The sequence below is a fragment of the Pygoscelis adeliae genome, unplaced genomic scaffold (assembly GCF_000699105.1).
Source record: "Pygoscelis adeliae isolate BGI_AS28 unplaced genomic scaffold, ASM69910v1 Scaffold45, whole genome shotgun sequence".
In the NCBI taxonomy this organism is placed as follows: Eukaryota; Metazoa; Chordata; class Aves; order Sphenisciformes; family Spheniscidae; genus Pygoscelis; species Pygoscelis adeliae.
This window is the reverse complement of record NW_008825114.1, coordinates 14853873-14879279: the sequence shown is the minus strand read 5'-3', so window position 1 is coordinate 14879279 and position 25407 is coordinate 14853873.

The window sequence follows — 25407 nt, the reverse complement described above, 5'->3', positions numbered from 1 at the left end:
GGAAAGAGAAAGGATAATTTCAGTTCCTAGAACATCCACTTGGCAAAAGCCATCTGGTATTTATCTATCTCATTAATTGACTTCACAGCTGAAGACTTCAAAGAGGAGCTGTGTGGGAACTGGAAATTAGGTTATTTGAAAATTTGTTTTCATTTTAACTCAGATCAATGTGTTATATTTAGAAAGTTCTTACAAAAAGAGAAATTCAATAAATAATTTCAGTCTTGCAGTATTACTTTAAGAGGGTATCAAAATATTCCTTCTTAATTTCGATATTTTTCTTCTATTTTCTAGTTTAGTTGATAAAGCCTTTTTCAAATGGGCTTTCCAGTTTCTATTTAAAAAATCAAAATATTCTCTTCAAACTTCTGAAATATTTTGCACCGGATTATTATGTTCTGTTTCGGTGGACTGTCTTCCAAATCACCACATTCCCGTGTTTCAGTGCATACTGAATGCCACTTTGTTTCGCTGGAGAATTTTGCAAGATCTGCCTACAAGGAATCAGCTGTCTAGAAGATGCTGTTAAACACTCTTTAAAAGAGGAAGAGAAATTCTAGAGATATTTGTGCTGACTGCCCCTTATCATTATTGGTTGTCATCACCACAATTTCATGTGCCCATTCGGCAGATGTTCCGTCTGATCTGTGCTCCTGTCTGCTCAGTCACATCCTTCTCAGGCACAAGTGACTCCACCTTGCAGCTTTCAGGAGCATTTCTGTGAAACTGGGTGTACGCTACCTGCAAAATTCATCTCGTTACATGCTATTGCACAAAGAGGCTATGGTACACACTTAGTTTACCTTTGCCAGCTGATTCTTACTAGAATAAACCAGTACTGCTTGTTTTGATTTGCTTTTGTCTCATTTTGTTTCAAACAAGGCAAAGCATGCCACTGTTTAGTAACAATGTCCATTTCCGTTGTTGAATTTTTACAAAAATATGTATTTATCAGAGAGTTTAAGTTTTTATAAGTAAAGAAAAAAATCATCTTCAGGGAACGCATAAGAAGTTTCCAAGTCATAGTTTTATTGGAAGTAAGAGCGTGCAAAATTGCAGTGGAAGTTACTGTGTGTTTTCAACCTCAGTGGAAGCCAATAGGTAGCCTTTGTATTACAGCTGCAAAACACAAACATTTTATGTGATGTGTTGTTGTGATATAGTAATTTTATGCTTTCCACTTTACAGATCTGGAACCAAAAAAAATTAGAGTCCAGTTTGTTCCCGTCACAAGAATTACTTGCAGAGCTCCTAGAAGCGTATTCCACATGTGCCGTTGATGCATGCCAGAAACAGTAAATGAATGTCATTTATGGTGGCTCTGTTGTTATCTACAGCTACAGAGAGCAGAGAATAAAGTTATGCTTTTGAAATTTTGTAAAGGATGTAATTATTTTTAAAGTTCTGTTTTAGCCAGAATGGGGCAGGGGGCGGGGCAAGGAGAGAAATAGGCTACCCCACAAGGGATTTTAAAGGAGTGGCTGGGATGAAAACCTGGGCTTGAATTTAGAAAAGCTCCAAAGGGTTGTAGCATATACAGTAGCTGTTGTCAATGCTACGGTGTGTATGTACAAATACACACTGATACACAGGCCTAGATTTTCAAAAGAGCTTAGTATCCAGGTTTGGAACCGTGTTTTTTAAAGGGCTTGGCTCTGACTCACCCTATGTAGTTCTTTTGAAAGATATCCTGGTTTAGTTGCCTGAATGGGAGCTGAGCTCTTCAGGGCGCCTGACCCCAGCTGTTGGCACCGCACACTCAAAAATCTGGCCCCATAGCGCGTACGCGCACAGCACGCACTGCTGTGTTTGTAATTATGTGCAACGTACAGATGAATAGATAGCGGGACATTTGATTGTGATTAGGCAGATCGCATTCATTTTTAGCAAATGTTAAGAAAAAGCTGCTAAGAAAATCCAGCTGAGTCCCAGTGAATGTCTGAAACCGGTGTTCACAGCAAATGTGGGTGGGCGGTCCTGAACTGTTCATGTGTGCTGGCCAAGAGACAACATTAGGAATGCCAACTGCTGGAAGCCAGATGAGAAGGTACAACCGGCTTAGTGGGACAGGGAGTGCGCCTCTGGAAACAAACTTTATGAGAAAAAGCTACAGCTCAAAGTCATGTCATATGTAACGTTTGACAAACTGCTGTCACAAAGTGTGATTTATTAAAAATTGTAGTGATTACCAAAATACCCACAGTGCAACTCGGTACAGAAATAGAAGAAATGCAGGGGGGAAAAAGTTTCCCATTATTTTAAAATACATTTGCAAAGTTTTAAGTTAGAAAGGCTAGGGGAGTTTTTTCCAGGGCTAACACATTTCACAGTGTTTACAAGTTGTTAATTTTTTGTCATATACTCCTTCCAAGAAAAAGGGGGGAGGCAGAAAGTCTCATTGAAACTATGTATTTCTTCACAAAAAAAGCAAATGACAAAACTGTTCTCAGATTTCTCATAAAACCAGCTCCTATTGGGTGTCTTTGAATATTTGTTCTCTGGCTAGTTAGGCATGAAGAAAGGAAGTGAACCAGCACTCTCCTGTTGATAGCATACCCATGCTGATGAGACTTAGATATCCTCCAGCCACAGCCCCCCATCAAAGGTAGCTCTCTTGAAGGATGACTCATAAGAGGGGACAAAGAACAAGGGCTGGGTAGGAATTTGCTCTGTAATAAATTTTTACGTGCCTGATTGGTCAGTACCCTTTTAACATGCTTTGGAAACAAACCCCAGTCGTCTTTCCGCGCAGTAGTGACACACTGATATTTAGATTCTGACACTGAGAAAAGTTCAATTCTCTAGAGAACAGAGGAGACAAAAGAAAATCTATCTCCAAGCCATCAGGACTGTAGCCATAATTGAATTTGTTATCCAACAGAGGGAATGAGGGTTTTTTCCCTTTTATTTCCTTTTTCCTTTCCTTTCCTTTCCTTTCCTTTCCTTTCCTTTCCTTTCCTTTCTTTTCCCTTCCTTCCCTTCCCTTCCCTTCCCTTCCCTTCCCTTCCCTTCCCTTCCCTCCAGCTACCTTAGCTTTCAAATGCGATATTGTAATTTTTTATAGTAGCAGCTTCAGCTTCCTGGAGGTTAAAACTAGTAAGAAAAAGAACAGTCCTGTCTGGGGTCTGTTGGCTGGTATCAGATTCTCAAAATGTTCTGGCTTTGGCTGGATGTGGGTTGGCAAGCTAACTGGGTTAGACAGGGGAGGGGAAGTTGCCTCTTTTTTCTGAAATACATACTTCTTGGCTTCGGCTTTAAATTTTTTGTCTCTGTGCAGGGTGCAAAGTCCCCCCGCATACCTCCTTCTGTAGGTAACAATGAAAATGCCTGTCGTTGCAGAGTAATAGCCATAAAGAAGACAAATGCCACAGGCACATGTTTGCTATGCATGTGCAGCATTAGCCCATACAGTACCTTCATTAATAAACTGCAATGCCTAGTTTTAGCTGGCAGGTCTCCCACTTGTCTCCTGGTGGAGAGAAGTGGGAGACCACTTGTCTCCTGGTTCCATACCCAAGCAGATTGCACTGTTAAGAGGTTTTCTCTCTCTTCTTCCCTTTGGCTTGTCTTCGTCATTAATTTCATTCCACTCACTTGCCCCAAAATTGCATTTCTTCCTGGTTGCCTACCCTCTCAAAACGCTTGCAGTATCTTGATGACCCCTTGTTGTTGTCGTCGCCGTGCAGACCTCAGAAATAGTTCACAGAAGGCAGCACCTGTGGTCAACAAGACCCCCTTGGGCTTGGTACCCAGAAATCCGCCATTACTCTTCTTGTAAGACCAAGTACTCATTTTTTTCTCAAGATACATATATTCTGCTCTTAACATATTTATTTAACTTGCTGCTCTAGATATTTGTGTAAGGTTATGCCATTGAAAACTGACAGATTAAATACTGATGTCCTGCTACGAAAACCACCCATCAGCAATGACGCTGGATCCCCTAGTGAGAGGACGTAGGTAGGTGTAATAAAATTCAGAATCTACTGTGAAAATAAGTTCTGCTCCAATCTCTTCAGCTCAAACCTCCAATCCTTAAAGATTTCCAGGAAACCTGGTGTGTCCTCAGTCTGAGGTAGATTTTGAACTGGTGGATTCTGAACTGGTACAGGTGAGTCTACGTATAACTGCAGGGTGATCCGTGCAGAAGAAGTAGGAACTTCAGCCAGCCTGGTGTATTTTCACCCACACTATTCTCTATCAGATCCTTTGCTCAGAGGAGAAAATCTGGGATAGCGGTTGCTAACAGCAAGAAGGTGAATATACTTATTTAGTAGAAAACTGTCTTTTTGGAGTATACAAGGTCTTGGAGAGCTCTCTTCTTCAGAAGTGGAGGCTGAAAAATTGCCAGCTCATACGGCCTTAAACCAAACATTGTGAGTTTTTTAAGCTGACCTACTTTGATGTATTTGCCAAAGCTCCATTTTAGGATTCAATATTTCCTCTGTTGTCATCATTAGCGGTATCATTAAGTGTTTCAAGGGAGCCAAAGAGTTGAGTGTTAGGTTTTCAGAAATAAATGGAATAAAGACTGTTTAACTGAGGTGGCATTAAGCAGGAACTTTCAAAACAGTGAAAATTAAAAATACCATGTAGAAACAGTATACATTGATGCATTATTGTATTATAAAGACTGAGAGTGTTGGTCCCTCACAGTGTGTAAACACTACTATTTAACTGTGAACAGGTAGTGGAGGGGCAAGAAATTGCCAGCAGCAAAGACATTCCAGGTGGGATTTGTTGGGTAAATTTATATGCATAAATTCAGCAAACTTTTAGAATAGCTGTAAATTTGATGTTTGATAAGGAGGTTTCACCTGATGACTGAAAAAGAAAAAAACAACAAAATAAATCCTTTTTCAGCCCCACTCAGAAAAACAGAACAACAGAAGTTATGAAGAAGGTCTGAAAATTAAACCAAGAAAGAAATCTGTGGGTATGGGAAAGGGGTTTTTTTTGAAGCCCTAGAGGGAGAAGGGCCCCTGCAGTTTGTCCTCTCTGGCATATTTACTTATAAATATCTGATTTACAATACCCTAAGCCCTCCCTTGGGTCAGTTTCTGAAGCATGGTAAACACAAAAGGATATGCTGAAACCATCCTTTCTGTGGAAAAAAAAAAAAAAAAAAAGAAGGAAAGAAAAAGAAAAAAGTTCTCTTTTACTCTGAAATCTATCTTTCAATATTTAAAGAAATTAATTATAAAGGGGTCATTATATATATATATTTGTGTGTGTATGCATGTGTATAAAAGAGAGATATTTAAGGGAAGCAGAAAATGTGTTATTTAAGTAGTAATGAAAAAGGCCAGACAGCATATAATTCTCAGAGAGGATATCTTTTTTCATAGGTTATTAGCGACCAATGTTTATGTTGGATCTATATCAATATACATTTTAAGCTAGGATCATACTAGCAGATTCTGTCTTCAGACCAGTTTAAAACTATTTTTCAGCTTCTCTCTCTCTGCCTTTAAAAGTAATCACTGGTCACAAAAATTCTACACCCAAAACTTGGGTCCCTGTGCTGACTGAAATCCAGTGTAAGGTGGCTGGATTAGCAAACGTGTTGCTAATGCATGACCAAAAAAAACCCCCAGCTGTGTTGATGCCACAGTGCTACTTGGAGTAAAATGCAAGAGGGAAAGGTCTCCTCAGAAAAGCAAATATGTATTTCCTGAAGTACTTATTAGAAGCAGACCTGTGAAATTAAGAAGGAAATTTTTCCTTCCTTAATTTCAGAAACGAAACACACAACCACCTTTTTGCTCATTTTAAAGAAATGTTGTAATTGTAAAATCCAAATGATATTAAAGAAGCTAGGCCATTTGGTAAATAGGACCCCGCAATTCTGAACACAGAAAAGCTGATGTGAAGTTCTGCACCCAGGCGAGAGCAGCATCACCTTACATCGCCAAAATGTCTGGCAACAGTTACTTTTTGGAGAGCTACTTCCTAAAAATAGACCTGCCAGTTGAGACAGTGAAACTGTAAGTGCTTTCGTTAGTCATCGTAGACTAATGAGCTGGTTTTGAATAAAATAGGTGGTTTAAAATTACTAAGCTTACTAGGTTTTTGTGTGGCACAGAAAAATGTGATGAAAGATAAAAGGTGCTGTGAAGCTGACCGTAGCTGGACTTTATTCACCTATTGTGATAGCAGTTACACTCTCAATGAAAGGTTGATGGAGACCACCAAGAGAAGAAAAAAAAAAAGAAAAAGCTGCCAGAAAGTTCAGGAATGCATCAGGCTTCAAAGTTAATAAAAATAACATAAATGTTGGCAGAGATCAGAGGAACTGAAATATGTAATTTTACTACTTTAACTCTTGTGAAACAGGAATAAAACCTATCACAATAGGGGCCTGGCAACGCCTACACATGTTAGTTTTGCCTTTAAAATGTATGGAATAATTTCAACATTTGTTTTTATTTTCTCTTGTTAAAAATGCCTTTAACAAGTGGCAGAATTTCATCCTCCATCATTCTCTAAGCATTCTTTGCTAAGAAGAAGGTTTTCACCTCTTGATATTCTTATTCTCTAAAAAGGTAGCCAAAACCTACAAAAATCAGTCACTGCGTTCGAAAGAAATAGGATTTCATTCAGAATTCAGTCTCCAGGTGGGGTATTTTGATGTAAGGAGGACATCTAGCTAGACTACCCAGATAGATCTATGTGACCAGAAGAGTGTGTGTGTATGAGTGTATAACAAATGCAACATTGGCAACTCACAGTGAATTTTACAGTACTTGATTTTTGTTCTCTTCATTTAATAACACAAAGCACTTTCAGAATTTAATTGTGAGAAAATCTGCAATGACCCTGATAAAAATAAGAGAGTAATGGAAAAAAATGCTCAGTCATTCTTTTTCTTCAATCTTAGAAATAAATAGCTGGTTTTTGAACACTAGGAGAGTAGCAATACCGGGGAAGAAGACCAGCCCAAATCTAGCACATAGTGAGCATCTTTCCAACAACTTCAGGGAGCACTGAATTCTGAAGAAACGTCACAAATCTCTAGCCAAATCCTGGCCACTGTTTCATCATAGTAAATGACAGGAATAGTCTAATTAGTGGCAAATACTGAGCCCCCTTATAGTCTCTTACACCACAGGAGCAATTCATACTCTGGAATCTGGATTCAGTCCACAGCTACTAACTATACATCTAACCAAGGATGCTGCAAGTGCGTCTTGGCCAGAGATGCAGTCGTGCAGGCAAAATGTAATATTGAAACCAAGAGTGAAAGTTAAGATGAACTTCCTTATGCCAAAGGCTGGCGAGGCGAGAAACAGAGCTGCGAGAAAATCATGGAGAGCTGAGTGGCTGCTCTTGGGATGAGAAAGATGGGAAGGATGAAGTTCCTTGAATGGTCTTTTAGAAAGAGTGGCCACTATCCTGTGGAGCTGTGTTTCACAGATTCAGGCCTCTCTTGAGGCCATGGCAGTACCAAATTAACTTTCCAAGACTTGGAAATAGGCTAAATTACTGTTTTGCTGCTCTTTGCAATCTGCTGCAGTAGGCTGTTGCCTTTTTTTCTTATCCTTTTATTCACAAAGCCCTGATTCATTACAAGACAACACTGCAGAATAATGTTCATCTGTTCCTTCCATAAGAGAACTCTATTGAAATGCAAGCTTAAAAAAGCACAGTTCATCCTTGTAAAGCCTCCTCATCGACACCTCTCAGGGGCTTACAGACCTCATGGGATGGATGTCTATCTGTATCATACCCCAGATATTTCTGCTATTTGTGTTTGTGAAAGATGTGCCTGGTGTTTGCACCAGGAACAGTCTTCCTATTCCAGAAAAGTAATAGAATTTAACCATACTCCTTTCATAGTGCTGAGGCTTTGCTGATTTTCAAGAATAATGTCCAGGATGAAGTAGATTTTTAACGGCGTAGGGCTAACATGCTGTGTAAAAGATAGAGGCATGCAATATCAGGTTTAAATGGAACTAAAGTATTAGCAGCATTCTGGTAATTGTTCTAAGCTCCACATCTGTTCTATGCCCTTGGTATTAGCAACGGTTTTGGATGCCTCTATGTTGATTAAAAGCAACATGATTCAAATCAGGTGTCATTTTCTTTCCCCTCCCCTTTAGATCCTAGTGATAAAAAATTGATTCTCTGCATAGAGACTTCCATGAATGAAAGGTTCAAAGGACTGTCAAATAATGTAAAAAGCACATTGCTCACAGCAGCTTCCAGAGCCATATATGTAATTCCCCTCTGCTGAGTAACTGTCTATAGCAGCACCTCTCTTTCATAATTTTTATGTGAGAGAGCATGCTATGGTTATTTAGCCAAGAATTAAAATTGCTACCAAGATGCTGTTACAGGCATCCATCACTTCTGTCTCTCTCAGCTGACGAAGTAATGTCATTGCTTATGCTCCAAACTGCTTTTCTGCTTCCACATCTTTCCAATCTTAAGAAACCCTGCCAGAATAGCTATTGCAGTCTGGCTGCTCATGATCCCGAGCCCTGTCCGTCTTGCTGATCCCATCATTGGGATGGTGCAGCAGTTTTCCTCCAGGCTCTTAGCCTTGTGAGAACCAACAGCAGCAGCAACCAGCAATACAACTATGCCCTGGGTACAAAGAAAATATTGAAGAGCTATCTTCGGGCTTTATGTAAAATATTCTGAAGTAATCGTGGAGTACGCATGAGCCATGTGAGCTGGAGCAGGGTTCATGGCAGAAGAGTCTGTCTCTATGTGCTCACTCACAAGGATACAGTATGGACCAAATCTCTCCAGCCCAAAAGACTCTGATGTTTCAGGATGTGAACCGGAGTCACGCTTCACCACTTGACCGAGAAATCAGATGGCTCTCTACAACACACACTGTCACAAAGGCATTGTAGATTTATCCATAGTATTTCATCAGCTTTCAAACCTCAAAAACATTGAGCTAGTCTATAATCAAAATACTGATTCAGTTCTGAAACAGTAATATTAAAGATAAACCATTACAATCTCAGAATAAGCAGGAAAGAATTTCAAGAAATGTTTGTTTAACAACAGATACAACGTAAGAGATGCTAGGCAGATAATTATTTCAAAAGAGCCCAAGCCCTGAGTTTCAGATTATACCTGCACAAGCTTAATTTTGTGCCTACCAATTACCTCACGCAAAGTTGATTGAATAATTAAATAGGATATACAGTATACACATCTCTCATAAAGTCACATCTTATATAAAGTGAGACATACTAATACCACATACATTCAAGTACATATGAAACATTTTAAACTAATCAATCTTGCAAAACTCTATTTTAAAGTAGTTTTCTTTCTTAAGTTTACCCATATGTTAGAATAATAAGATTCCAATTTCTCAGTTTTTAATTACACCGTAAGTTAAATGTTGGGGAAAAAAGATGATATAATGAAATGAGAGGTAAATCTACAGTGACCAAAAATCCAACTATGAATTCAGTGAAGGAAAAATTATTGTAGTTCCTGGGATCAGAGATAGCTTTGAATGTACAGTAGCTCATTTGTTAATGAATGCAGAACGGCCAGTAAATAAGAGACCTGCTTCATTATGGCTGCCCCACAGTTACTTCAAACCTTATTTTGCAACAGTGTGGAGAGAATAAAAACTTCTTAAGCTGGTTGTCCTTCACTCTGAGACAGGATAATCTCTGAGAAACATTTTACGGTGCATCTTTTGAAGAAAAGTGCATTAGTCTTTACTGAAAAAAACATTTGGTTGACCTTGAAAATAAAGCATTCATGAGAAGTATGAGCAGAAGTTTTCATTATTCCTTAAGCCCTCCCTTCAGAGAGACAAAAAATTCCTCCCTCCATTACTGCTCCACAATACCCAGTTGCCAGGCAACTGATCTTTTATGGTGGGTCTCCATGGTTACTGATGTACACAAAATCATAAATCCCATTACCTAGCTAAATACTAGGGCTGTGCTATAAAAAGAGAAAGAATCACTCTGAAGTTTAAAGAGATGATATAGAAGAGTGACAATGAGATTCAAAAAAATAAATTGCCGTTGCTGATACTATAGTTAATACGGTTCGTCTTACGAAACTTTCTCATTCCATTTTCCTACAAGCCATGCCAAACCATTTTTCTCCTAATTTACTAAGTACATTTTCAGCAAAATTAACCTGGCTAATGAAACCACTACACTCAACAGGTAAACCTTCAGCCACAGTTAAGACCAATCTGTGCACAGAGGAATTGTGCTAACATTGTTATAGTGCATTGAAAAGCCTTTGGGGTAGATAAATCAAAACTGAAGATGGTTAGTGAGCTACAGTGGCTAAGAAGATAGTTACACCACTCTTGATGGAAAGTCAAAATAGAAAGGTACAACACGAGTTCACTTTTGCTCACAATGAGCACACAGAGAAATTCAGGTTGGCCGCAGAACTAGGTCAGATCTGAAGACATGCTCATGGGCTCTCCAGAAGGATCTTACAGCTGCTGATACTATGGCAAAAGACCAAGACAAGGCAAAGACCTGAACTGTGCAAGCAGAGTTTTCTTGAACTCAGTGGTAGTAGGTCTGACATCCATTTGGACACCCATGTCGACAAGTCATTTTAGCAGCACACTTAAAAGATGGAAGCAGTGCAATTTTGCATCTTTGAATGGGAAAAGACTGCATTTGCATTTATTTGTTCTACTTACTCTCTATTTATTTATATCCTTCACTATATGTCACAGACAGGGAACCTCTGGGGCTTTTACCTTCTTGAATCCTACTTCCTTCTGGATAGACTGTGTCTTTTAAGTACCAGTTAGTGCCCCAACCCCCCCCCCCCCAGATGGTATCTGTTTAGTTCTCTATGCTTTTTGTTACAATCCATGCATCTACAAGGTGACCCACAGCTGGCATTTTTGTGACTCTGATTATACTTTTAAAAATGATCAACATGCAATACTTCCAAGTAAAATTAAATCAATATACATACAAATCTATTTTAATTGTTTTTAAAATCTGACCATATGATTTCTTTCCTGAGTAGCGTGCATTCAAGTTACACTCCCAGGAAGGAAAGAAATAATTGCACCCAAAATATGCATAGTACTTTTCTTATCTGCATGTATAGTGCGGATGAGCTGAACAATTTTAGAAGCAGATGAATGATTCGTGATTGCATATGTAATGACTACTTTATAAAAGTATGTAAAGGTTAAAACTTATTTATGACTGCAAACTAATAATAGTAGCAAGGGTATTATAGTTTTGAGTGTATATAGATTATGCCGAAGTACAGACTATTCCTTATGTTACCACCTCTAGTCCTTTAAAAGCATTATACGTTAAAAACATTTTGCATGGATCCAGCAATAATAAAAGAAAAATAACCTTTTATGGACATCTTTCTCGGAATGCTTTGCAAACTTCTTCTGCCCCAGCCCTTCATCTGCTCAGAGCAACATCTTTTAAAAATGGATTAATTAATGGTGAAACGAGAAAAGAAAGCTTCATCTCTTGATCCATAGAGTTGTACATTCTAGGTCAAACAATACATTTTGCAGCTTTTAATTGTCATTGTATGAGGTGTTCCATAGCCAAAATTAGAAAAACAAGTACATAATCTTTTAGAAATGTTAAGTGAAATTCACAATACTCCATGTCAAAGGTAATTCATTTAGCAACTTTCTAGCCTCTGAAGACTTATTTTGATAGTAAGATGTCAGTATCTCTCTAGTTCTGACTGTGTGGAGAATCTGAGTTTCCTTGTAAGAATGTTTTCTTTTTTAGGTCCCCTCTCTCCCTTTCTTGATTAAGTTTTTCTCTAACTGCTTTACAAATATAGTTTGTGTTGTTTGAATAAGAAATTCTCTTCTGAATCTTTAATTTACCACAAAATGGGCATGAGTACAAGACAAGTCTATAGGCCAAGCAGGGTCAGTAAAGGAACAGCATCATTCATTGTTTGGATGAGGAAAGCTTTGTGTGGGTACAGAAGCATGAGCAGACCTCATATATAGCCTGAGATTGGTTGGCTTTTCTTGTGTGTTACCCAAGAATGTCAAGACAGCTTGAGAAATTTTGGCTATGCTATGGCTGTGCCACTGTCTGAATAGGCCTGAGCCTGACAGTCGAGGTTTCGAAAACTGTGACTGGAGGATATTGTTCCTTTCCACACTGTTGGGGATTTCAGGGAGAGGTAGGAATACAAAAGAAAATACTTCTGTCATGAGACAGAACTATGAGGCATGAACATGAGACAGACAAAACACTACTGCTGACCAGCATTGCTGTCTTCTAATGAGGAGAAAGAACATTTTCTGGAAGACAATAGTTGCATCCATCCCACTACGCTGTCTCCCTTTAGAACTCCTGCAGGCAACTCTGTCCCACCTTCTCCCACAGGCTTCACAGGTACATCACTGGAGATTATGGTAGGTTACTTTACAGTAACAAAACAGCGTGCATACCTGTCCTTGTTTCAGCTGGGATAGAGTTAATTTCCTTCCTAGTAGCTGGTACAGTGCTGTGTTTTGGATTTAGGAGAAGAACAAAGTTGATAACAGGACTGGCTGGGCATCGGTCAGCGGGTGGTGAGCAATTGCACTGTGCATCACTTGCTTTGTATATTCTTTTATCATTATTATTATTATTATTATTACTATTTTCCCTTCCTTTTCTGTCCAGTTAAGCTGTCTTTATCTCAACCCATGAATTTTACTGGGTTTTTTTTCCCCGATTCTCTCCCCATCCCACTGCGGGGGGGGGACAGTGAGCGAACGACTGTGTGGTGTTTAGCTGCCTGCCGGGATAAACCACAACAATACCCCAACAACTTGTCAGGTTTTGTTCCTCTCCTTATTGATACATGACTATTTCCTCCAACAAAATACGAAAGCTCTTGCCTGGTTTCAATTAAAGCTAATAAAGGCTAGTAGCAATGTCCTTAGTAATGGCCATTAGTAAGAGGAAGTCTAACAAGAATAGCTTTTTGTTATTCTGCTTAAATGCTTCTTCATTCATGTTCATCCTTCTAGGCTAATGAAGATGCTAAGTAAATACATAAAACAGGATCAACTAGCATTGATTTTACTGAAAACATGATGCAAGCTTTGATTACCATTGTTTAGCTTTGCTGTCACTTTCAGACAGTATCAGAAAATACTGATATACTTTGACTTGTGTTTGATGTCATAACACATGTATCCTAGTTTTCATGAGATAAATATGGTAGGACAAAAAGAGTATTCCTTTTATAGTTAAAAACCAGTCAATTACTATGAATCTTTTAAACAAAGGCCAGATAGCTATTGTGCCTTTAATCTCTATCATCTCAGTTATCATATGTCTTTTATTGTAAGTATATTATAATTACAAATTGAAATAAGCTGGTTTTAATGTATAATGGAATTGGAAATTGCAAAAGCTTATACCATGCTTTCCATTATTCCATATACAGTACTCAATATTCTCCCACTTTTGCTATGCTCTGTAAAAAAAACATGCCTCCCAAAGGACAGTAGTAAAATGTAAATTACCCTGGCTTACATTCATCTAAAATATAGCAAACTATTGAAAAGTATGTACAGCTAATAGGATAATTCAGAATTTAGAGGACTTTTAATTGAAATAATGTCTAGTCTCACAGAGGCCCTGGGGTTTCTCTCATAAGTAGGGACAAGGAAAACAGCAGAATTAAGTGCTGAATAGATAACAGAAAGGGGGGATATTCTGAAGTTTTTTCTCACAAAATTCTAACTGCAGGATAATGCAGAATTAAATTGCTTTCAAAATGAAAGTGTGTGTGGAACCTGAAAATATTGGCCTAAAAGGAACAAAACAGAAAACCACTCTAGATATTCCACTTTATTATTAATAATTTTTTTTTCATGTTTTCCCTCATACAGACTAAAAAACTGGGCCATAACTAAATGTCTCTTACAGATTTTCCACCCAAGCGTTTTGCTCAATCCACCTGACCTTCCAGCCACAGCTTTAACAGTTGGTTTCTGGCGTTATGTACATGACCTCCCAGCTTTGTAAGTCAGTCAGAAATTATAATAAATGGAGTTGGGTTGTGTAGCGGAAGTATGAGCAGGCAAGAAAACAAGGGTAACCAAATACTTAAGCTTTTGCTTGTCTTCATGTTGTTTGGATGAGAATAATAAAAAAGGCTCATAGCACCAATTGGCAGTTGTCCACATCACAAAACCACCACAGATTTTGGCACAATTCAGCACAGTTTCTGTTTCTGAGAGGCCCAGGGCTGGAAACATGTTGATGCCGTAGGTCACAAATTTATTAGCAGACTGGGTGCAAAAAAATGGCTATCTTTTAGCAGACTGGCCAGAAGGAAAGGATTACACCTTTAAGTAAGTGTGGCATTCTCCCAGTATTTTGGAGGGCAACTAATAGGTAGGACACTTGGTGATAAATCAGGGTGCTTATGAGGCTGGCCAGTCCCCACTCACGGCCACATACAGCAGGGGCTCTGCCCAGGTGACAGCTATACAGAAACGTTATCCTCTCCGCTCTTACCTGCGCATCCCACCTATGCTGATGCACATGAATTAATAAAAGAGGAGAACAGCCTAGCTGAGTTAATCTAAAAAATGGCAGGTGAAGCATTCAGAAACATATGCATAAGGAGGAGAGGCTCAGCATCAGAAACTCAGAGGGTTTTACTGTTTTCAAAATTATGAATTATTGCTGTTTAAGAAAAGGTTTAAGGAGAAGTATGTTTGTTATTTTGGTTGACTCAGACTGCAGTCAGGAATGTCCTCATTTCTTCATTTTCAGGACTTTATTGGGTATTCTTGCCCATTGAACTGGGAACAATATTTTGCCCTCATATGAAGGACACTTGAAGGAGGTTGTTATCCTTCCTGCTGCTATTATCCACTCCACCAAGAAAGATCATTGGATCCTACCGATAGGTGATCCTTGAAAGAAAAAACGTGGTGACAGATCCTCCTACCATGCTCTAAGGTCAAGCCATCCCTGGTGCCAGTTCCTCAGGAGTTCTCGTCTTCCTGCTGGAAAAATGGTATCCAAACAGCAAAGTAACGAAGAAGCACCCATGCTTACCAGGGACATTCATCGAAACTGGCATGCAGCTAATTCTTTTGGTGGCCATAACTTTTCAAAACCCAAACTAAAACAATAAACCTCTCAGCTTTCCAGCCCTGCTGGAAAAGACTGAGAGGGACAGGCTAGCCTGTCTTTCTGCAGAGCTGAAGCTCAAGCACAGAATTCTCAGTCAGGCACGAGTGTACTGAACAGTCAGAGGATGATATAATTTGTCATCTGCACCTCAAGCCTCAGGCTGTATCACTGCAAATGTTCTTGAAAACCCTGATTAAACAGATAGTCTTTCATTGAAACCCCAGGTTCATCCCTGAAAGTACTCAGCATGTTCAAGTATTTGCTTGCAACTAACTTGCTCTTCAGAAAATCTCACATGACCAAACAGAGAGTGCCTGAGCAAGAAAGATTTTTAAAAATCTGTAATAACGATTAGCCAGTAAACGAATTCATACACTTTGACATGTTCATTACACCTATTCAAGTTTTGTGTTTAAAATTGTTTTCAAAGTGATTTTAAAAACAGAACTGATTTTTTTCCATTTTTGTCAATTCGGTTATATCAGAAATAATGAAACTATTGATATAGGAGCTGTTTATAGACAGATTTAAATTATGAGAGCAAGACCTCTGTAAGCTCGATTTTCAAGTGCAACCAGACTGTCACCTACATGTGATGGTGACAGAATACTTTATGGCATTTCAGCAAAGAGTTGAACTGTATTCTTACTCTTATGGTTAAATCAGTATTGCTGCAGCTGTGGAGCTTCTGTCTGGGAATGTAACTAACAGTCAGCAACAGAAATACCATCCTAATAACAGTTAAATTTAAATTGGTTTTCATTCATATTGTTCACAAAGTGTGAAAAATTCTCAACTTGTACCTCAGTATTGTACAGATTGTATATCTATAAGGCAGCACAAAGTATCGTTTAGACTATCTTCTTAGCCAGGGTCCATGTAGGATGAAATATGCCTCTCCAATGCTAGAGACCCCACAGACTGCTTATTTTAATCTGTTGTAGTATGTCACCAACCTTACCACTAGACAGTTTCTCCTAGCATCTTCTAAGTCCTTGGTAAATCTCTTAAGCCCTTCTAAGAGTAATTCCACGTTTTTAACTTGGACATTGGAAGAGAATGGATGGAAATCCCTATGCCCAGCTGCTGATCACAGACAACATAAGCTATTTTATCTTCAGACTGCAATATGTATTCTGGACCAGTCCAGAGAATAAATATTTCCTTCATGAATATTGGATCCCATCTTTAATGTCTCAGTGGTGGACAGAAGAGGGAGCGATTTGCCGCCATTTGTTGGTTTTTAGATTTTTTATTTGCCTAGTCTCAAAGTATCTTTTCACCACGAAGGTAAAGCTGCTTTTGACCACTCTCTCCTATAAAGAAAGCTCAAGAAAAACAGAAAGTAAGGTAAGGGGAACAGACCAGTGCTCATGAAATGCACAGGCCAATAGACTTACTTCCAGAAATCACCCAATGTCCCTCAAATCCACAGCATGCAGCTAAGCTCTCAAATACCACCTTATTTGTTTTGAGAAGAACATGTGGGGTATCTGCTGCCACAGCCTAAAGGTGATCTTCACATGGAAAGCATTCATGTCCAGGGAGATAGATCACATCTCTGAACCTACTACCCAAATAAAACATGCAGACATACCACATTCTACATGGATCCCAGTCCTATTCAGGCAAAAATATCATCTATTTCTTTCAGCACATTAAGTGATCTGATGGAAAGGAAGTAGAGGAAGCAAATATCATTTGACCAGGATGCATAACAGTAAATGAAAACAAACACATATCAATAAGAGAACATTTATCATAATCATAGTTCCACTCCAGTCTCTCAAAGAAGGTTTAAAAAGCTTATAGTTTTACTGGAAAATGGCACCTATTCAATCGAGGTACTGATTTTGCAGCATTTCACAATCTTCCTGCTTCTTCCCCACTGCACAAGCGTTAACACCTTTTCACCCTCCATTCCATCATATCTCTCTGTGTCCTATAGTCTGTCTGTCCTTGGCACAAGCATCTCTTGCTTACTGTTATTAATCGCCTTTCTTGCTCAGGTGTTCTAATTAAGCAGCATCACCACAGTTAACGAAGAGCAGTTACACCTAATTTGTACTTAGGTTAGACTTTCCTGCTTCTTCTCAAACTTGTTGGAGGAATGCTGGATCTGAAGGCTTTGTCTGCTTTTTCCACCTGTAGCATGTCATCTAGTAAGATATGACCTCTTCCTATATTCTTCTATGAACAAAGGATCCCTCTATGTTAAGAATAAACAGAGTATATTGACTAGACTTATCTTCAGCGTATACAGTTTATATCAACATTTTTAAATGTTTATAAGTTTAAGAGAGAAGACCTAAACAACTGACTAGTTTCAATAAATTACACCCCTTTATTTGCTTTTAGGTGCTTTTTAGGGGCAGAATTTTTGCTTCTCTATCCCTCCTGCACAACTGCATAGTTCCTTGGTGGTATGAACAATGACTGGATATGGCAGAATACCAATTGTGTGTGAGGCCAAGAGCTTAGCAAGATTCAAGAAAGGATTATACATTTGTATGGGTAATGAGAATATCCAAAGTTACATTAAACAGCATAAAAATTAAAGGAATAAATCTTAATTCTTAAATTCTGAAAACAACAACTATCCAGCTAGGAACTATGTAGAGACATTTACCAGTAAGTAGGTTACAGCAGAGTTATGTAGCTGGCCTGCTCAGCTAGTAATACAATTCCTATATTCCTTCATTGCTGTGTAATAAGGCCTGCTTTAGTTCTACCAACATTGGACAACAATTTGTCACCTAAAGGAAAATGGATGCAATTGTATCTCGAAAAACTGTTACAGTTCAGAACAACTAAAACAATAAGGTAGTCTGCAGAAAAAGTGGCAAGAATGAATGTGATGAGTATCTGAAAATACAGCAAATATTCCCATTTTTTACAAAGGAAAATCAGTCCTTCAGATTTATTTTTTTGATCGGTGCTAAATTCTAAAAGCCTCTTGTTCCCTTCTATAAACACTGGAGATTAGAAATAAGATTAACAATAGAACAATCAACGCAGTTGTTAATAGAAACTCAGCCTGGCAAAGAATTACAGTTTCTTGGTATCATAAATAAAAAGTAATAGTTGGGGATTTTTTTAAAAGATAATTCAACTTCAAAGACTTCCTGTGATTTCTAACAGTTGAAACAAAATTAGATTACAAAATCTTTTTTATTTTCTTGTTTCCCCTCTCTAAAGAAGAGGGAAGCCAGAAAAAATGAAAACACAAGGCTCATACACCTCCAGGAAACGCTTGCGTAAGGCTTATTTATCTTTTAACTAACATTTGTTAACCATGGATTAGTGGAACAGCCTCTTGTAATTATGGTTACTGTTCCATTTGTGGCTATCTTCGTGAGGCCAGTGAATCTTTAAATTACAGGCTGACCACCCGGGAGCACAAGTATTGAATCAGCCACATCTCCATAGGCACCACATTTGGATGATTATCCCAAAAGATGACATGCTAACACACACATACACAACAAAGGCGGTTTATGCTCACAGCTTCAGAGTCACTTTCAGTCCCTGTAGCGGTTTCAAGTTCAATAAAACCAGGGTGGCCCCTGACATAATGTGCTCCATTTTAGTATGGGAGAAATGGCTGGTGAAGACAGTCTTTGTTAAATACCGGTCATTCTGACAGCTATCACAGCGTCCTTCAGTTATAACCTCAGACATTGGACTGCGACAGGAGTTAGGAAACTGGCCCAGGGAAGAAAGGTTTGGTTTGCTTAAAGGTTGTATACATTTGAAAAATACATACATTTATGTATTTATACATATGTAGAGATACACTTACATATACATAAACACATACATATCAAGTAAGAAGAGAAACAAAACTGTTCTTTTATTCCTAAGTCTGTGTAGTTAAAGGGATGTTACTACATGTTTGTCATTGTCTTTTTCACTGCCTCAGGGCTTACCATTCAAATCACCAATTCCAAGATAAAATACTTTATGATCTTTATTGTGTGGATCATTCATCTTTGAGACTTAATCTGTAGTCCCTTGGGATCAGATCACAGATCTGATTCTCAAAAGCCTGGATCCAAAGAAATCCATCCAGCCAGCAAAGTACACTGTGCTGCACCAGCCTTCCCTTCTCTCATAGCTCCATATAAGCTGTGCTAGCAACAGAGATGCAACCAAATATCATCTGAAGGTCTTACAAAGAAAGTCATTCCATCTCAGTCTGAGATTTATAATGGTCAGTTTACAAATCCACCCAGATTATTGACTAAAGGGTTTTCTGGAAACCTTGCAGCAGAGCTGCAAGCCCCTAGCCCAGGGCATAGCTATAGGTGGATAGGCATCATCGTACAAAACCAGCTCTCTTCTTCCAGAAAATTTGCTCTCATATATCCATTGTCTAATAAATTATCTCTTTAGCATAGAATTTCAGAAAGAGACCCAGCGCTTTTCAAAAATCCCACCCTAAGTAAACAGGGGCAAGGAATCTGGCTTTTACTCAGTTGTCATTCAGTCCTTCCATAATGCATAAATAATGTGTGTGTAATATATACACACTTACAGGCATGTTTTCATGGCATCTAGGAATTCAAAGAGGATTTGGTTTCCCATTGTGCAGGGCATTATGTAAACACTGATTTAAGAGGTGGTCCCTTCCCCAGAGGCCTTACAACATAGTCTTTAATGCTTTGCTGATGGATGACTCACCATCTGTGCAAACTCAGTTACCAAACCGTTGCTTGATTGCATATAGGCAATGCACATCTGAACCAAAAATGTTGTGGTGTAGAGAATTCCAGGTAGACTGTGTAGATCTGCTGTGATTTTGCAATTATAACATGTATTTTGAATTACTTCCGGGATATGCAAAATTCAGCTGCAGAACTTTGAACGGCGTCATCTGTACTGTGTGTGAGGATTTGGCTCTTTGTTTATACAATGTTTCTTCTATTGGCGAGGGAAGGAGGAGGATCTTTAATGTTTTTCAATGCAAAAATTGTCATATAAACTTGAAATGTAGAGTGGCTGTGCATAGTGTAGAGCAGGTGCACCCACACTGTGTATGGTAACCCTTGCCCAGAGGTACACCTCCCGTTTGCCTCCTAGCTCCACATTGGTTTGAGATCTGAATGCATTGCTACCACGCAGTGCTCGCTCTCTGGCTTTCTTTGGAAGGAAAACGCTAGGCAGGGACGACCCCTAATTCACTGCTGCGGTTCCTCTGGTTTGGAGGAGCAGAGTCTGAGGAGCACTGATGGATCACACCTGCTTTGTCACAAGGATGTGGCCCAATGAAGTGGTAGGTACCCCTGGACCTTCAGGAGAGTAGCAGAGCTTGCCACGGTTATTCAGCAGATCACAGCCTTCGCATTACCCGCTGGCTCTCCTTCTAATGGCAGGTGAGATGTAATGGGCAGCAATGAGGATTTGGTCCTCTAGAAGTATTGACTCCTCTGGGTTTCTTCCCTTCAGCAGTCTGTGAAGGCGCTTCCCTTCAGCAGTCTGTGAAGTCAGTACTGTGAAACGTCCCCGCTTGCTCCCTCATCTCATGGCAAGGATGCACACAGACAGAAAATAGTTATTTCTCCTGCGGTTTTTAAGCTTTCTCTGAGCCGTTGTTCTCTGCTACCATTATCACTGTGTACCCCCTTCTTGCTTCTCTAACCTTTGGGTCTGGATTCAGAGTACAGTCATTTACACCCAATTATCTTTTAGTTTCTACACGGCCTTTCTGTAAAACAGATTTTCCTTTTTGACAGCAAACAAGATATTGAGGCTCTCAACTTCATACTGTTTTTTCCTTGGTCTGTGCAGCCACAAGCATAGTTATCTAGCATGGATGTTACTCCTTAGACTGTTTCATTCTGGCAACAAGATGCTGCCTATGGAGAATGGCTCATTCTATTGTTTCCCTATCAAAAAGAATTTGGGGGAGGGACAGAAAAAATGGAACGGTTACAATGCGAAACAGCCACAGTTACAATCACGCTGCATTCTTTCCAGGCTGCTGCAACACTTAAAGGTAGCTTGCTTTGGATACCAAAAAGGTTGGAAAGCATTACTGAGGCATGATGTACAAAATCTGCCATTTACACCAAAAAATACTTCTGTCTAACAGGACAGATGAACTAAAAAGAGCCAAGACAAAGATTGTAGTTAGGGATCAAAATCCCTATAACAATTTTAGGTTATACCTCTACAATATTTTTGAGTATTATTCTTTAAGAATGGATGAGAAATCAAATTAACAATTGTCTCATATTTATAAAAATGCACTTGAGTGCATTGGTGGTTTGGCAGTTTACCTGGTTTTTTTTGTCTTGTGGGAGTGGACAAGTGTATCGGTACTACATTCACCCACACTACAGCTACAGTTAGGACTATAGCCAAAGACCTAATAAAAAAATACACATTATAATTTTCCTGTGCCTTCACAGTAGATGTTTTTTCCCATGACTGAAAACCTGGACTAACATGTCCATCTGCCACAAAAGTAGTGGAAGGAGCTGCATCCTATGCAGTCTTCATGTTGGTCTGCGAATTGACTGTAAAGTATGAAAAATCCTGTGTTATCTGGAATATGTAGTGTCCAGCATTGGTGCAAGGAGTTTTGAGAGCCTTTGCAGATTGGACCCCTGAGATTCAATGGGGTCATGGTGTAGGTGGGCAGGAGGGCAGCTGCTTGCAGAAGTGTTTTTTATGCTCTGCTTGTCCCCCATTTTGTGACTGAGAGAATGAAGGGTTGAGAGTCAGCGACTGGCAACTGCTCTGAAGTTGAAGCTTAAGCTAAAATTAATCTTAGAACCACAAACTATTTCATAACATCTTTCATAATAACAGCAGTTTATTGCCTTGTGATGCTAAGTCCTTCCCTGTTTCTTCACTCTGAAAAACCTCTATTGTGCTGGCTTCTTCCTGTTTCATTGAAGGGAACAGCTTGTATGAATCAGGGATGAACCACTCTCCAGAGTTATGAATACCCAGCTACCACTCTCTGTATTGACTGTTCAGAAAGGCCAGAGCTGTATCTTCAAACATCTTTCCATTCTTCCACTCTTTTCCGTCTGTGAAAGGGAGCCGTGGCTGAAATCATGGTATTAGCCAAGTGAATGTATAATGGAAATTCAGGCCTCCTAATAGCACGAGAAGCACATAGCTGTCAGTTTGTGTCCCGTATTCACTGAAAAGCTATTTCTGCTGGTAGTTTTCTTATATGCTTTTTAAACAAAATTAAATTCCTTTTGAAGGCATGGCGGGGGGGGGTGTTAAATTGAGACGCTCCGACCCAGGTGTATTTCACTGAAACTTTAAAGATCACCTGAAGATATCATAAAGTCTTAAAATACACAAACATCGAAGATCCCAACTTAACTTCTCAAGAAACAAATGCATAAGTAAGCTGATAAGAAAATTGGTATTATTTATGAGTTGTCAGTCTTCTAAGAGCTTACTCAGCCTGTTTTCAGATTTGCTAGTTCTTCAGTACTCTGGAAAATTTTGCCTGGCTTAACAATAGTCTTGAACTTTTCAGTTCCTTGTCTGGTGGTGCAGAACCTCCTGTTAGCCCTCCTCGGCTCTTCTTGTAACCAGTGTTTTTGCAAATAGACTGAAAGAGCTGATGAGCAAACCATTTTAACTTAGTATAAATGCGAGATTTAGAGTGCATATATAAAAATGTAAATCATTACTAACTCCACTTTTCCCCCTAAAACAAAGTAAAACCACTGATGTTAAAGGGTGGATATGACAAGCTCATCCACAGAGCTTTCACAGTCAGTTACAGCGTAATACCAAGTCTAGAGTATTTATTACATGCAATGCTGGACACTGTAGGGTTTCATTGTGAATCTGCAAGCAAATGACTGTTCAGCATTTGATGGAGTACACAGCCAACTAAGATTACCACAGGAAACATGGGACATGAGAAGAATATTGTTTTCTGACCATGAAAAGACCACACACATGGCCCATGTGGAATGCACGCTGGACCATCTTCAAAAACATAGGAGTTGCATTCTCTGTTATGCTCACAGGCTGGTTTAATTAAATATAGGCATGAGGCAGTAAATGTGTTGGCAGTTTCACACCGAAATGCTGCTGTTCTACAAGTAACTTCCTCACTGTAGTTTATTCTTTTAAAATGGTACCATATTTTGTCATTCTGCTTAAGACTGTAGAGACTTGCAAGGGAACATATTTCTATAAATCAGAATCTTGAAAAACACAATGTGAAAAATAATTAATTCATTAATTTAATTTCTAAATATTTATAAATTAAGTAATTAAAAACATAGGCTTTTACAAGGTTTAGGCTTCAAAAGATAGTTATGGTTCATATTATAAATTCAAGTGGTTATCAGTTGTATATTTTAATAATGAATTTTTCTGAGAGCAGTATTTACTATTTAATAGTATTACTTTTTATATACTTATATATATGCTTACATAAATGCCATCTGTATTTTATTCTGTTTACAGTGTCAAAGCTAGACTGTGGCTGAATAACTTAGGTTAAAATATTTGTGACCAAAAATGTAGTTAAACAAAACTTACTATATGAGCTTTGTAAATTTTAGGAACATAAACCTGAGCCATTCCCTTAGCATAGGCATTTTTAGCCTTGAAATTTCAAGATCTGTTTAAAGATCTCAAATGGTCCATATAACATTAATTCTCTTCTCCTAAAAACACCCTTCCATAGATAAAAGCTGTCCCTGTTTACTGAAGCTGCAGTTACGTATGCACACCCTCATCGGCTAAGTTCACAGCTTTGCCGAGGCATTTATTCCAGTAAGAGCAATGAAGTTATATATCTCTCATGAATTCAGGAAGCAGTAAACTTAGGGCTGCAAAAGATACCTATTCTTGTTGAAGAAAACTTCCTTTGCTACAATTTTGACCTGGTTGCAAACTTTCAATGGGCTTTATTTTACGGGTGTAAAGTAGCATAAGTCAAGCGAAGAACAGATGCTAGTGAGAAATAGGCACCAAGAAAGTGATCGGGGGCAAGAAAAGATCAGACGTGAGCAGAGCAAGAAGACTTTCAAGCCCCAGAATCAGCTTATCTTCACCAACGCCCAGATAGCTCCTGCCCGATTGCAGAAATTACCATTTCTTCTCCCCTTTCTTCTATCACCCTTGTCATTTGTAGCCAAGCAGTTTATCTGCGGGATGAGGGAGGTAGCAACAGGAGAGCTCTTCCCCAGTTGTGTGTTCTTCTGATAGCAAATTCCATTATATCTTCTCTTTTGACCTTTTTCTTTTGGGGACTTAACCTCTGATTTTGAGTCAGGCCTCGCTAAGAGACTGGCCAGCAGTTAGCAACCCTTAACCTCTGGAAGCAGCATTTCTAGGTGTTTTAGTTTTCTCTGTGATTTAGCTTGGAAGCATTTTTTAAGGCCTATATCTTGGGAGGGGGTGACACAGTTGGTTATGCGTTATTTGTATTGCTCTGAATTTACTAGCTCCACTGCTGCTTTAAGACTCAGGGTAAAATTCTCCTAAACTCACTCCTTTGAAGTTGTTTCTCTGAGACAAATCCTTTGAATTCCACGTGGTTACCAAATCACGTCTGAGGTCAGGGTGCCCCCGCTCGGGATACCTCTCTGAGACTTCCCACCAGTGTTACTGCCTTTGAGGTGGCGTCCTGTGGGCTGGGGAAGGTTTGCTTCCCCCCCCCGCCCCTTAGCATATCCCAGAGATCTTGAAGCTGTCATGAAAGACACCGGTGTGCTTAACAACCTATTTCCAGGCTACCCTGGTATGATAAACATATTGAGCAGGGCAGTTTGTGCGTAAGTGGCTCTGTAGCTAAGGTACCAGTGCTGGCCTCAATGAAGCATTCACCTCGCCTGGTAACTGCGGATGTGTATCACTGTGTAAATAAATGCTTTTTAGGAGGCGCAGCACTGCCTACTCCTGCTCTGAGGAAAAAGGTTATTTAAATAGATGGCACAGATGCAGCCAAAACATTTGGGGGAACGGAATGACTATGCTGGTCTTTACAACTTAAGTTACACCTCTCCTGCAGTTCCCTGATCATCTTTTGCGCAGTCCTCGGGGCATGGTGTCCCCTGATTTTTCTGATGTACAGGGAGAGGGCTGTCGAATGAGCTGCCATTTTCCCAAATTGACAGCAATGTATTTATTCTGCTTTGAGCCTGCATCCGTGCACATCTCAAGTCAGAGTTTAGTACTGAAAACATATGTTGTCTTAATCTGCTTTATATCTAGTATCGGTAACAACAAGCAGCAGTATAACCCACTTATTCCACCCAAATGAAAGAAGCCAAAAGCCACTCTTTTAATGATTTTTCCATTC